Raw genomic sequence first — 13,916 nt, forward strand, 5'->3', positions numbered from 1 at the left:
TCATCAAATCTTGATACGGAATGGTTTGCTTTGATGAATCTCTTTGTTTTCAACTGATGTAACAAAAAATCATGTAGTTTACGCAGATCGAGGTAGATAGCCGTAGCTACATATTATATGTGAACTCCTGGTTTTGCATTGAATAATGATTCTCGGGTCTGATGCAATTCAATAGAAATTAGATGACGATGGTTTACATTATGGAAGAAACACTTGTACTTGTGATAGCAGATATTCAATAGTTATATACGGACTACCCATGTATATTATTTAATTTCCCATATTACTACGGACTACATATGTAGATTCCACTTTCTCTATATGGATTACGATATAAGCTCTTCCTTTTCTGTCTGTCAATGTATGTGTGAATTGAAGTCAAGCCTTTGAATGCATTTAAAGAAGATAAAGGAGCGAAGAATTGAAGGAATGGGTGTGGAGCACAGAAATAGAAGATCTATATTATAAGGATTTACAAAAACTTGGATATGGAATAAAAATGAGATATTGAAGTAGTCATGATCATACAATAATAACAAATATCATCACTTCTCAAATTAGGTTCGGAGATCTTAGTTTAGTTCTATGGATCTTAGTGATGGAATATGAAATACTAAGTAATGTAACTAATTAATATTATAAATATGTATAAAACATTAATTGAGTACACTAACAAAGATATATATAATAATTCATTGGTTTATTTGATTATATCATTAACCATTTCTTTATTTTTTGTTGTGAGGAGCTTACCATGAATCCCAAAATTTCTGTTGCTTCCGTTTTTGGTGCTGGATTGGCCATATGACTTGCTTCTATTCGACCCAGAGTCGATCAAGGTATTGTTATGAGCCAAGCCGTAAAAGATATTGCTAGTCAACCAAATGCAGAGGGTAAAATACGATGTACTTTATTGCTTAACTGGCTTTTATGGAAGCGTTAACAATTTACGGCCTGGTCGTCGCATTAGAACTTTTATTTGCTAAACATCTTGCGTAATCCTAGAAACGTGAAAATGTGAAAAATACGTACTTTTATTTGTTTGACCATGCCTCTTCTCTTCTTTAAATTATGACAACTCAAAACTTACTCCCAAAATCCTAATCATGCTTCGACCACACTAACAAGTAAACTTGTTTTGACCATCTCTTTCTAATGATTTATACATTTGAGGTATGGTTTAAAGTGTTTAGTTTAAATTATAGTAAAAAAACAAAGTTGGCTAATTTGAATGTCAAAATCAGAATTAAAGTAAAGTCTTCATGTTAAGCTCTAGTTTCATCATTCTTTTGGACAAAAATCTTTATGATGTTCTTTTATAGGCAAAAAATACACTAAGCTCGGGCATTTTTAAGCCCCTAGCGATGGGTCGACCTGGACCCAAAAGGTTGGTTTAAAGTTTGCATTTCTGGTACATATTGGTTGACCGTGAATGTCTTTGATGATCTAGAAATCTTAGGAGCAGCCAATGATGTATGTTTTATGATTCATATCTAGCAGACTCGAACTACTTCATCAGAAGTGATGATATTTGATATTATTGAATCATCAGAACTACTTCAATATCTTATTTTTATTCTCTATCCAAGTTTTTGTAAATCCATATAATATAGTTATTCTATTTTTTTGCTCCCAACCCATTCCTTCAATACTTTGATCCTTCATCTTCTTTAAACGCATTCATAGGCTTGATTTCATATTCAATCCATACGCAGTCACAAAAAAAAAAAAGAGCTTATATCGTAATCCATATAGGGAAAGTGGAATCGATATCTATATAAAGTCAGTTGTAAAATGAGGAATCAAATAACGTACATGGGTAGTCCATATATAACTATTAAATATCTACTGTCACATATACATGTGTTTCTTCTATAATGAAAACCATCGTCATCTTATTTCTTTTGAAACCGATCGGACCTTGGAATCATTCTTCAAAGTATACAACGTATAATTCGTAGCTACGACTATCTAGCTCGACCCACCTAACCAACATGATTTTTATCTCACATCGATTGAAACAAAGAGATTCATCAAAGCGAATCATCCTAGATCAAGATTCGATGATTGAATGATACAATTGCAATTAATTCCATTTTTTGTTAATTATTGAATAGGATAGAATAACATAGTTCTTGTTCTTTCGTCGCACGGCCAAAACGAGTAACAATTATGAATCGTCGTAATTGACTGGGAAAAAAAAGATGTGTGACATGAAATAGGACAAAAGGGGATCATAAGAAAAATGCAGAATTTCCCCCGTTTTTTACAATTTCGTAGTGTAATACACAATATAACAAATATTTATAGCATAAATAAATACATTTATATCAATCATGTTTCTCAAGCGAGTATCTTGAGATATGCATGAATTAATTTTTGGAAAAAGATTCACGGGCTTACTTAATTTTGAATTTTAAATAATTTCAAACACAAAAAGTGACTCTAAGAAATTGAAAGCATTATTTTATTATTTATTTGGATGAAAAGTTACTCGATGATCACCTTCCATGGCTAAATATACTAAAAAAAAAGGAAGAACAGTTACTAAATCAATGGTTAATATATTCCTGAAAAGTCAAAATGTGTGTGATACCGAAGAAACCTTCTAAAACATTAATTGGTAGAAGTATTGGAGTTGGTTAAATCTATATACCGAAGAAACCCAATTCCTTATTAGTAAGGCCTGCATAGAAATGTGCCACTAACGGGAGTGAAGCTAAGGCAACAGTAGTATTTATATCATTCGTAAGTCCAACTAACTGCACATGAGGTAATAACTGTATGATTCTCCAAGTTAAAAGTGCACCTGACCACTTTGAAACAACCATTTAGAAACAAAAACAAATAGAAACAGACTACGAATAAAAGGATCCCAAGGACCATATTCTTCTCCAATTTAAGTTTTGCTCACGTCTTGAATGAAATCAAGAACATATCGGAACAAATTTTTGCCGTCGGTCAAAATAGTTTGTGTATTCCGAACGACTATAGCGGTTGAATCTTATAAGATTGCAATTACGACACAATAAGTTATAAGTACTTGAGCAAGCATTTGGAAACCTCATTTGCCAATAGAAATGTTGCCTACTTTCAGACCGAACATCTCGCATAATCCTTTGGTGTGTTGATCGAACATGGTAGAACATTCGTAGTACCCTCTGACATACGTAGACCTTAAGATGGAATATTTTGATTCAACCATTTCTTTTTCTACTCTACTACTTAATTTAATCATACATCGTAACTTTTTTTGAATAGGTCGCTTCGCACCCATAAAGCAGTCGAATGAAAGCAAATGTTCATGTTCGGTTTTGAATTATAGACGTTCAAATGATCAATCGACGTCAACTATAATCCTAGCTTTCCAAGCTAATGATGCGGTTTTGAATCCCTTTATCCGCTCAATATGAATCATAATACATACATCATTGGAGCCTCCTAGGATTCATGGTCAACCAATATAGACCAAAAATCTAAATTTGAAACCAACCTTTTGGGTCCAGGGCGACCCATCACTAGGGGCTTAAAAAATGCAAAAGGTCAGTTGGTCCTGGAGTCAAAAGGCAATTTGGATAAGATTGACATTGATTGTGAAATGATTAGAGGTGGTTCAGGAAAAGATCAATTATTTGTGAAATCAATTAGAGTGTTTAAAAACTTATTATGAGGCATCACGGAGAGACCCTCGTGTTAACTTGTATACATGCTTTAAGCTGCTTATTCATACTTTCATCTTCATCTTCGTCAAAAACAACTTTTTAGAAATGGATTTGATCTCAATGTTAATCTTATGCATTCTACAAAATCGGTGTGTCTACCATTTTGTCATCTCACGATTGATAACGAAGACTCTTTCTCCACTATTTTTGCATATAAAACAACATCCTAAAAGTTTTAGCCCAAAAGAATGATGAATATCTCAAACATGAAAAAAATAAGTCATTTAGATGTCTAAGCACAAAGTTATAACCAAAACAAGTTGGTTTGACTACCTATAAAACTTTTTTTAAGGTGAACTTGATTTATTTATTATTTTGACATTCAAATTTACAAATTTTGTTTTCTTACTACAATGTAAACTGAACGAAGGATGCTTGATTAGAAAGATGTGGTGAAAACAAGTTAACTTGTTAGTGCAGTCCAAGCATGTCTACGATTTTATGAATGAAGTGTTGAGTTGTTATAATTTAAAGAAGAGAAGAGGCAGGGCTAAAACATTAGAAGAAGTATGTATTTTTCACGTTTCTAGGATTACACAAAGGGACTAACAAATTAAAGTGCTCATGTGATGATGAGGACGTAAATTGCTAAAGCTTCCATAAAGGGTAGATTAAGCAACAAAGTACCTCGTATTTTACCCTTTGCTTCTGTTTGACTAGCGATAAATTCAATGATTTCGCCGCAGCAGTATCTTGACCGACTATGGACCTAAAAGCAAATTCTATCGCCAATCTACCAGCAATTTAGAAACAATGCTGTTGTTACGTTGCACGCCCTAAAATATTAACAATTATTACCCCAATTATGAATCATCGTAATTTATCTGAGAAAATAAAAGAGATCTACGACATGAATGGGACAAAGGGGATCCTAGGAAAAAATGTGATTTCCTCCCTATTTTACAATTCCATAGTGTAACACGTAATTCAATAAATATTAATAATGTACATATATTTCTCTTGCTCTTGTTTTCTTCTTACACTATATAATACATATTGTAAATAAGCATATTTATATCAATCATGTTCCACAAGCAGGTATCTTGAGTAATGCATGAATTCATTATTGCAAAAGATTCATAGGCTTACTTAATTTTGAATTTTAATCAATTTAAAAAGAAAAAATGTCTGAAAATTAAAGAATTATTTTATTATTTATTTGGATGAAAAGCTACTCAATGGTGACTTTCCATGGTTAAAGTATACTAAAGAAACAAGAACAACAATTACTAATTGATTGGGCAATATATTAATAAAAAATCGAAAACTAAGCGATAAAGGTTTATGACATGAATAGGACAAAGGGGATCTTAGAAAAAGTGACTCCAAAAATTGAAGCATTATTTTATTATTTATTTAGATCAAAAGCTACTCAATGGTGACGCATTGCAAAGTGTACTAAAGAAACAAGAACAACAAATACTAATCCATCGGCCAATATATTCATAAAAATTCAAAAACTAAGTGTTAAAGGTTTTGTGAAATCTTCTAAGACATTAATTTGTCAAAGTATTGGAGTTGGTTTAATAAATTTACCGAAATAACCCAGTCCCTTTTTAGAAAGGCCTGCATAGAAATGTGCGACTCACATGATTAAAGCTAAACAACCGTAGTATTTATATCATTCCTAGGTGCAACTAACTCCCATGAGGTAGCTGTTTGATTTTCCATGGTAAAAGCACTTGTGACCTATTAGAAACGAAAACAAATCGGAACAAAGTTCCAATAAAAGGAAGCCAAGGACCATATTCTTCTTCGTTTTGAGTTTTGCTCACATCTTGAATAAAATCAAGAATATATCTGGGCGTTAGTAGGAATAGTTTGTGGATTCCGAAGGGCTATACAGACTGAACCTAATAAGATAGCAATTACGACCCAAGAAGTTATAAGAACATAGGCATGTACTTGGAAACCCCCTATTTGCCAATGGAAATGTTACCTACTTCCACACCAAATATCTTGCATAATCCTTTAGTGTGTTTATTGAACATGGTAGATCATTCATAGTACCCTCTGACAAAATTGGAACTTAAGAATGAATTATTTTGATTCAACCAATTCTTTTTTTACTCTCCTACCTAACTTAATCATATATTCCGGGTACTAAATTAATTAAAGAATTTTTTTACACATCGTAATTTTTTTTCGTTTGTCACTTGGCGCCCTAAATCATTGAATTTATCCACACTTTATAAAGGAGATGAATGAAACCAAAGTTTCAAGTTCGATTTTGAATTAAGGACCTCAAAAATGATGAATTGACGTCGACTATAACCATAGCCTTCCAAGTTACGATGTGGGTTCATGTCCCTTTACCCGCTCGATATGAATCATAATACATACATCATTGGATCCTCCTATGATTTCTGGATCATCCAAGAGATATTCATGGTCAACCAATATTTACCAGAAATGTAAATTCGAAACCAACCATTAGGGTCCAGGTCCATCCATCACTATGGGCTTAAAAAATGCCCAAGGTAAGTCGGTATTAGAGTCAAAAGGCAATTTGGATGGCCGAGCATTAGAGGTGGTCCACCCTAGGATCAATGATTTGTGAAATCAATTACAGTATCTAAAACTGATTATGAGGCATTCTAGAGAGACCATCGTCTTAAGTTGCGTACATGCTTTAAGCTGCTTATTCATACTTTCACCTTCATCTTCATCAAAAAGAACTTTTTAGAAATGGATTTGATCTCAATGTTAAACTTAAGCAATCTACAAAATCCGTCTGTCTACTTTTTTGCTATTGACAAGGCTTTACATGCTTGATAACAAAGAAATATAATATGTAAACACCCCAATTTTGGCACAATAGTCTTGTGTCAATGGTCATATTTCAAAAAACAAGTTGCCCAGAGTCATTTTTGACATACTTTCGATTTTCACTATATTTTTTGCATATAAAAAAACATCCTAAAGATTTTTATCGAAAAGAATGATGAAATTAAAGTCTTATCTTTTCAAACATGACCCACGCATGTCGGTTTGACTATCAAAAAAACCTTTTTTTAGGAAAATTTTAATTTAATTCTGATTTTGACAATCATATTGGCCAAATTTGTTTTTTAATATAATTTAAACTAAATGCATTAAACCACACCTCAAAATGATTCCTGATTCGAAAGATATGGTCAAAACAAGTTAACTTGTTAGTGCTGTCCCATGTCTTGGATTTTAGGAGTGAAGTGTTGAGTTGATATAATTTAAAGAAGAGAAGAAGCAGGGTCAAAGCAATAAAAGAAGTATGTATTTTCAGGTTTTCATGTTTCTAGGATTACACAAAGGGATTAGCAAATAAAAGTGATAATGACACGATCAGGCCATAAATTGTTAAAGCTTCCATATAAGCTAGAATAAGCAAATAAAGTACCTCATATCGTATTTTGCCGTATGCTTTTGGTTGAATACTGATACCTTCAATGGCACGTGCGATAAAACAACAAGAACTTTGTTCTACGAAACCGTTGTTATTTTATACCATCTTATTCAACAGTTAACAAAAATTGCAATTAATTGCAACTGGATCAATGAATCATCAAATCTTGATATGGGGTGGTTTGCTTAGATGAATCTCTTCATTCAAATCGATGTGAGATAATGACAAAGACAAGTGAAAATCACGTAGTTTACGTGGATCGAGCTAGATAGCCATAGCTACATATTATACGTGAACTCCAGTGTTTGCTTTGAGAAATGATTCCAGGGTCTGATCCGATTCAAAAGAAATAAGATGATGATGGTTTAGACTATTGAAGAAACACATGCAAATGTGATAGTAGACATTCAATAGTTATATATGGAATATCCATGTATATTATTTCATTCCCCATATTACTACCAACTAATATGGACATAGATTCCACCTTTCTGTCTGTGACAGTATATGTGGATTGAATATGAAATCAAGTCTATGAATGCATTTAAAGAAGACGAAGGAGAGAAGAATTGAAAGAAAGGGTTTGGAGCAAAGAAATAGAAGAACTATACTATATGGAATTACAAATTCTTGAGAATAAAAATGAGATATTGAAGTAGTCTTGATGATTCAGTAATATCAAATATCATCACTTCTCTATTTCGGTTGGGAGTTGTTGTACGAATCTTAGTGATGGAATATGAAATACTAAGTAATGTAAATAATTAATATTATAAATATATCAATAACATTAATTAAGTAATATATAATAGTTTATAATAGTTTATTGGTTTATTTAATTTCTGCTGCTTCCGTTATTGCTGCTAGATGGGCCATATTACTTGCTTCTATTGGACTTAGAGTCGATCAAGGTACTACTGCGGGCCAAGCCATTGAAGGTATCGCTAGTCAACCAGAAGCATACGATAAAATATGAGGTACTTTATTGCACAACCATAAGCCATAGAAGGTATCGCTAGTCTGGCTTTTAAGAGTGATTCAACAATTTACGGCTCAGTGGTGGCACTAGCTCTTTTATTTGCTAATTCCCTTTGTGTAATCCTAGAAACTTGAAAAATACGTGCTTCTTTTTTGGCTTTTGGCATGCCCCGTCTCTTCTTTAAATTACATCAACTCAACACTTTACTCCTACAATCCGAGACCGACATGCTTGGATTGTACTAATATGTTAACTTGTTTTGACCATATCATGCATCCTTTTGAGGTTTGGTTCAATCCTTTATTTTCTCAGTCAATTATGATGATTCATAATTGGGATGATAATTATAAATCGTTTGGGGCATCCGACGAAATAACAAGAACTATGTTCTGCGAAACGTTGTTATTTTCTTCCATTCTATTCTACAATTAACCAAAATTGAAATTAATTGCAATTGAATCAATCGATCATCAAATCTTGATATGTGATGATTTGCTTTGATGAATCTCTTCGTTTGAATCCTTGTGAGATAATGATAAAGACACGTAAAAATTAAGTAGGTTGCATCGGTCGACGTAGATAGCGTAGCTACATATTAAATGTGAACTCTCGTTTATGCTTAGAAGAATGATTGCAGTGTCCGATCCCATTCAGTAGAAATAAGATAACGATGGTTTACATTATGGAAAAGACACATGTATATGTGATAGTTGATTTTCAATAGTTTATATATAGACTACCCGTATATATTATTTTATTACCTATATTACTACTGACTTTATATGGGTATAGATTGCACTCTCTCTATATGGATTAGGATATAAGCCCTTTCTTTCCTATCTGTGACTGTATATGTGGATTGAATACGAAGTCGAGCCTATGAAAGCCTTTAAAGAAGATGAAGGAGAGAAGAATTGAAAGGTTTGAAGCAAAGAAATAGAAGAACTATATTATATGGATTTAACAAAACTTGGATAGGGAATAAAAACGAGATATTGAAGTTGTTCTGAAGATTCTGTAATATCAAATATCATCCCTTCTCAAATTAGGTTGGGTGTTTTTAGTTGGATGTATCTTAGTGATGGAATATGAAATACTAAGTAATTCAACAAATTAATATTATAAATATATGAATAACATTAGTTAAGCACACTAATTAAGTAATATATAATAATAATTCATTTGTTTATTTCATTATATCATTAACCATTTCTTCATTTTTTTTTGAGAAGCTTAATACGAATCCCATAAATTCTTGCGGGCCAAGCCGTAGAAGGTATCGCAAGTCAACTAGAAAACATGGCTTTTATGTATGGATGGCAGTGGGGTGGGGCGGGGGACAAGTTCTCCACCCCCGCCCCGCCTCAAGATTTTATCCTCCACCCCTGCCCCGCCTCCTTGGAGGGGATGGATTTTATCCTCCACCCCCGCCTTCATCCCCGTTTCATGTCCTCCATCCCCGGTTCAAACGGGGATGAGGCGGGGGCGGGCTGGGATATTGCGGGGAAAAGTGGTCGGGGCGGGGTTGGGGCAGGGATGAGGCGGGGATCGTGGCGGGGATGGGGCGGGGCGGGGAAAAGTGCGCGTCCATCCCCGCCTCCACCCCCGGACGGGGATGGATTTAACCTTCGTCCCCGCCTCCATCCCCGTTCCATACCCTTCATCCCCGGTCCAAAGGGGGCGAGGCGGGGCGGGGCCACGCTTTCCCCCGGTCCACTGACATCCCTACTTTTATGGAAGCTTTAACAGTTTATGGCATGGTCGTGGCATTAGCACTTTTATTTGCTAATCCATTTGTGTAATCATGAAAAATACGTTGTTCTTTTTTATTATTTTGGCCCTGCCACTTGTCTTCTTTAAATTATATCAGGTCAACACTTCACTCCTATAATTCTAGAGAGAGACATGATTGATTGCACTAAAATGTTAACTTGTTTTGACCGTATCTTTCTAATCATCATGCTTTTGATGTATGGTTTGATGCGTTTAGTTTAAATTATAGTAAAAAAACAAATTTGGCCAATTTGAATGTCAACATCAAAATTAAGGTAAAATCTTCTTAAAACAAGTTTTTTGGGCAATCGAACTAACTTGTTTTGGTTATACCTTTGTGCTTAGACATCGAAATGGCTTATTTTTTTCATTTTTGAAAGATATTCATCATTCTTTTGGACAAAAATCTTTGGGTTGTTTTATACGCAGAAAAATTTAGTGAACATAGAGTGTATGTCAAAAATGACTCTAAGAAACTTGTTTTTTGAAATATGACCATTCACACAAAACTACTAGTCCAAAATGGGGGTGTTTACAAATTGTATCTGTTTGTTGTCAAACTTGTGAAGATGACAAAAAAGTAGACACATCGATTTTGTAGAAGTTGTTGCTGACAAAGATGAAGATGAAAGTATGAATATGCAGCTTAAAGCAATTTTGCAACTTAACACGACGGTCTCTCTATCATATTCAGTTTTTTATCATTTTATCACGTCTTGAATGAAATCAAGAACATATCAGAAGAAATTTTGGCCGTCGATCAAAATAGTTTGTGTATTCTGAACGACTATAGCGGATGAATCTTATAAGATTGCAATTACGACACAATAAGTTATAAGTACTTGGGCAAGCACTTGGAAACCTCATTTGCCAATAGAAATGTTGCCTACTTTCAGACCGAATATCTCGCATAATCCTTTGGTGTGTTGATCGAACATGGTAGAACATTCGTAATACCCTCTGACATAAATAAAACTTAAGGTTGAATATTTTGATTCAACCATTTCTTTTTCTACTCTACTACCTAATTTAATCATACATCGTAGCTTTTTTTTATTAGGTCACTTCGCGCCCTAAATTCTTGAAACTATCCATATTCCATAAAGCAGCCGAATGAAAGCGAAGGTTCATGTTCGATTTTGAATTATAGACGTTCAAATGATCAATCGACGTCAACTATAATCCTAGCCTTCCAAGCTAATGATGCGGTTTTGAATCCCTTTAACCGCTCAGTATGAATCATAATACATACATCATTGGAGCCTCATAGGAATCATGGTCAACCAATATGGACCAAAAATCTAAATTTGAAACCAACCTTTTGGGTCCAGGTCGACCCATCACTAAGGGCTTAAAAAATGCAAAAGGTCAGTTGGTCCTGGTGTCAAAAGGCAATTTGGATAAGATTGACATTGATTGTGAAATGATTAGAGGTGGTTTAGAAAAGGATCAATGATTTGTGAAATCAATTAGAGTGTTTAAAAACTTATTATGAGGCATCACAGAGAGACCCTCGTGTTAAGTTGCATACATGCTTTAAGCTGCTTATTCATACTTTCATCTACATCTTCGTCAAAAACAACTTTTTAGAAATGGATTTGATCTCAATGTTAATCTTATGCATTCTACAAAATCGGTGTGTCTACCATTTTGTCACCTCACGCTTGATAACAAAGAGATATAATATGTAAACACCCCAGTTAATTGTCATATTTCAAAAAACAAGTTGCCTAGAGTCATTTTCGACATACTCTGTTTTTCCACTATTTTTTGCATCTAAAACAACATCCTAAAATTTTAGTCCAAAAGAATGATGAATATCTCAAACATGAAAAAAATAAGTCATTTAGATGTCTAAGCACAAAGTTATAACCAAAACAAGTTGGTTTGACTACCTATAAAACTTTTTTTAAGGTGAATTTGATTTAGTTTTGATTTTGACATTCAAATTTACAAAATTTGTTTTCTTACTACAATTTAAACTGAACGCGTTAAACAATACCACAAGACATAATAGTTTTCGACTTTTCAGGAATATATTGGCCGATGAATTTGTAATTTCTGTTCTTGTTTCTTTAGTACACTTAGCCATGGAAGGTCATCATTGAGTAGCTTTCCCTTCCTAATAAATAACAAAATAATGCTTTGAATTTCAAAGAGCTGCTTTTTGTTTTTGAATTGATTTAAATTCAAAATTACGTAAGCCCATGAATCTTATTCCAATAATTAGTTCATGGGTACCTCAAGATATAAGCATGAGGAACATGATTGATATAAATATGTTTATTTATGATATGTATTATCTAGTATAAGAAGAAAACAATAGCGAGAGAAATATATGTAAGATATTAATATTTATTATATTACGTATTACAGTATAGAATTATAAAAAAGGGGGGAATTCTCAATTTTTCCTAAGATCCCAGTCAATTACAAGGATTCATAATTGGGGTAATAATTCTTTCTGGTTTGGGGCATGCGACAAAACTACAAGAACTATGTTCTGCGAAACCGTTGCTATTTCATCCCATCCTATTCAACAATTAACCAAAATTGTAATTAAATGCAATTGGCTCAATCAATCAATCATCAAATCTTGATATGGAATGGTTCGCTTTGAAGAATCTCTTCGTTTGAATCGATGTGAGATAATGATAAAGACAAGTAAAAATCACATAGTTTATGCGGGTCGAGGTAGATAGTCGTTGCTACATATTATACATGAACTCTGGGGTATGCATTGAATAATGATTCTAGGGTCCGATCCGATTCAAAAGAAATAAGATGACGATGGTTTACATTATGTAAGAAACACATGTATATGTAATGGTAGATATTCAATAGTTATATATGGACTACCGATGTATATTATTTCATTTCCCATATTACTACCAACTTTATATAGATATAGATTCCACTTTCTCTGTATGGATTGCGATATAAGGTTTTCCTTTTCTGTCTGTTACTGTATGTGTGGATTGAATATAAAGTCAAGCCTATAAATACGTTTAAGGAAATGAAGGAGCGAAGAATTGAAGAAATGGGTTTAGAGCAAAGAAATAGAAGAACTATGTTATTAGGTTTGCAAAAACATTCATAGGGAATAAAAATGAGATATTAAAGTAGACTTGATGATACAATTAATAACAAATATCATCACTTCTCAAATTAGATTGGGAGTTCTTAGTTTAGTTGTATGGATCTGAGTGATGGAATATGAAATACTAAGAAAGTTATTAATTAATATTATATATGTGTAAATAACATTAATTAAGTACACTAATTAAGATATATATAATAATTCATTTGTTTATTTGATTATATTAACCATTTATGCGGGCTAAGCCATAGAAGGTATCACTAGTCAACCAGAAGCAGAGGGTAAAATTAGTGGTACTTTATTGCCATAATCTGGCTTTTATGGAAGCTTTAACAATTTCTGGCCCATTCGTCGCATTAGCACTTTTATTTGCTAATCTCTTTATGTAATCCGAGAAACGTGAAAACGTGAAAAAATAAGTACTTTTATTGCTTTGACCGTGTCTGTTTCCTTGCAACTTACATTGACAGTTGCACTTAGAGTCTGTTTTGCTTTTGTTGAGTGTAATGTGAGCTGCCCAGTTCACGTGAATCAATACCCCGAAGGGGCAGCCCGTATACTTGAACTGTAATAGCCTGTGGGCAAAATTGTGAATGAACTAAAATGCGTTGAGCTTTCTTTTGTTCACCCTCGTAGTGAATTCAATTTTTCTCCCTCTATTCTCTCTTGCTCTCTTGAACTCTGATTGCAAGCTTCCGCGATCAGCAAGCGAGCTGACAAATAGGCTTGAGGCGGTGAGGAGGGATCGTCGCGATGCGCTGGCCCAGTGAAAGAAATAGGCCCGTGACAGTGTCTCTTTTTCTTTAAATTATATCAACTCAATACTTACTCCTAAAATCCTAAACATGCTTGGACTGCATTAACAGGAAAACTTGTTTTGAGGTATGTTTTTTTTACTAAAATTTAAACTAAACTGATTAAACCATACCTCAAAAGGATGCATCAAAATTAAAGTAAAGC

This window comes from Nuphar pumila, chromosome 2 (assembly GCF_984573655.1).
Source record: "Nuphar pumila chromosome 2, dmNupPumi1.hap1.1, whole genome shotgun sequence".
Classification (NCBI taxonomy): Eukaryota; Viridiplantae; Streptophyta; class Magnoliopsida; order Nymphaeales; family Nymphaeaceae; genus Nuphar; species Nuphar pumila.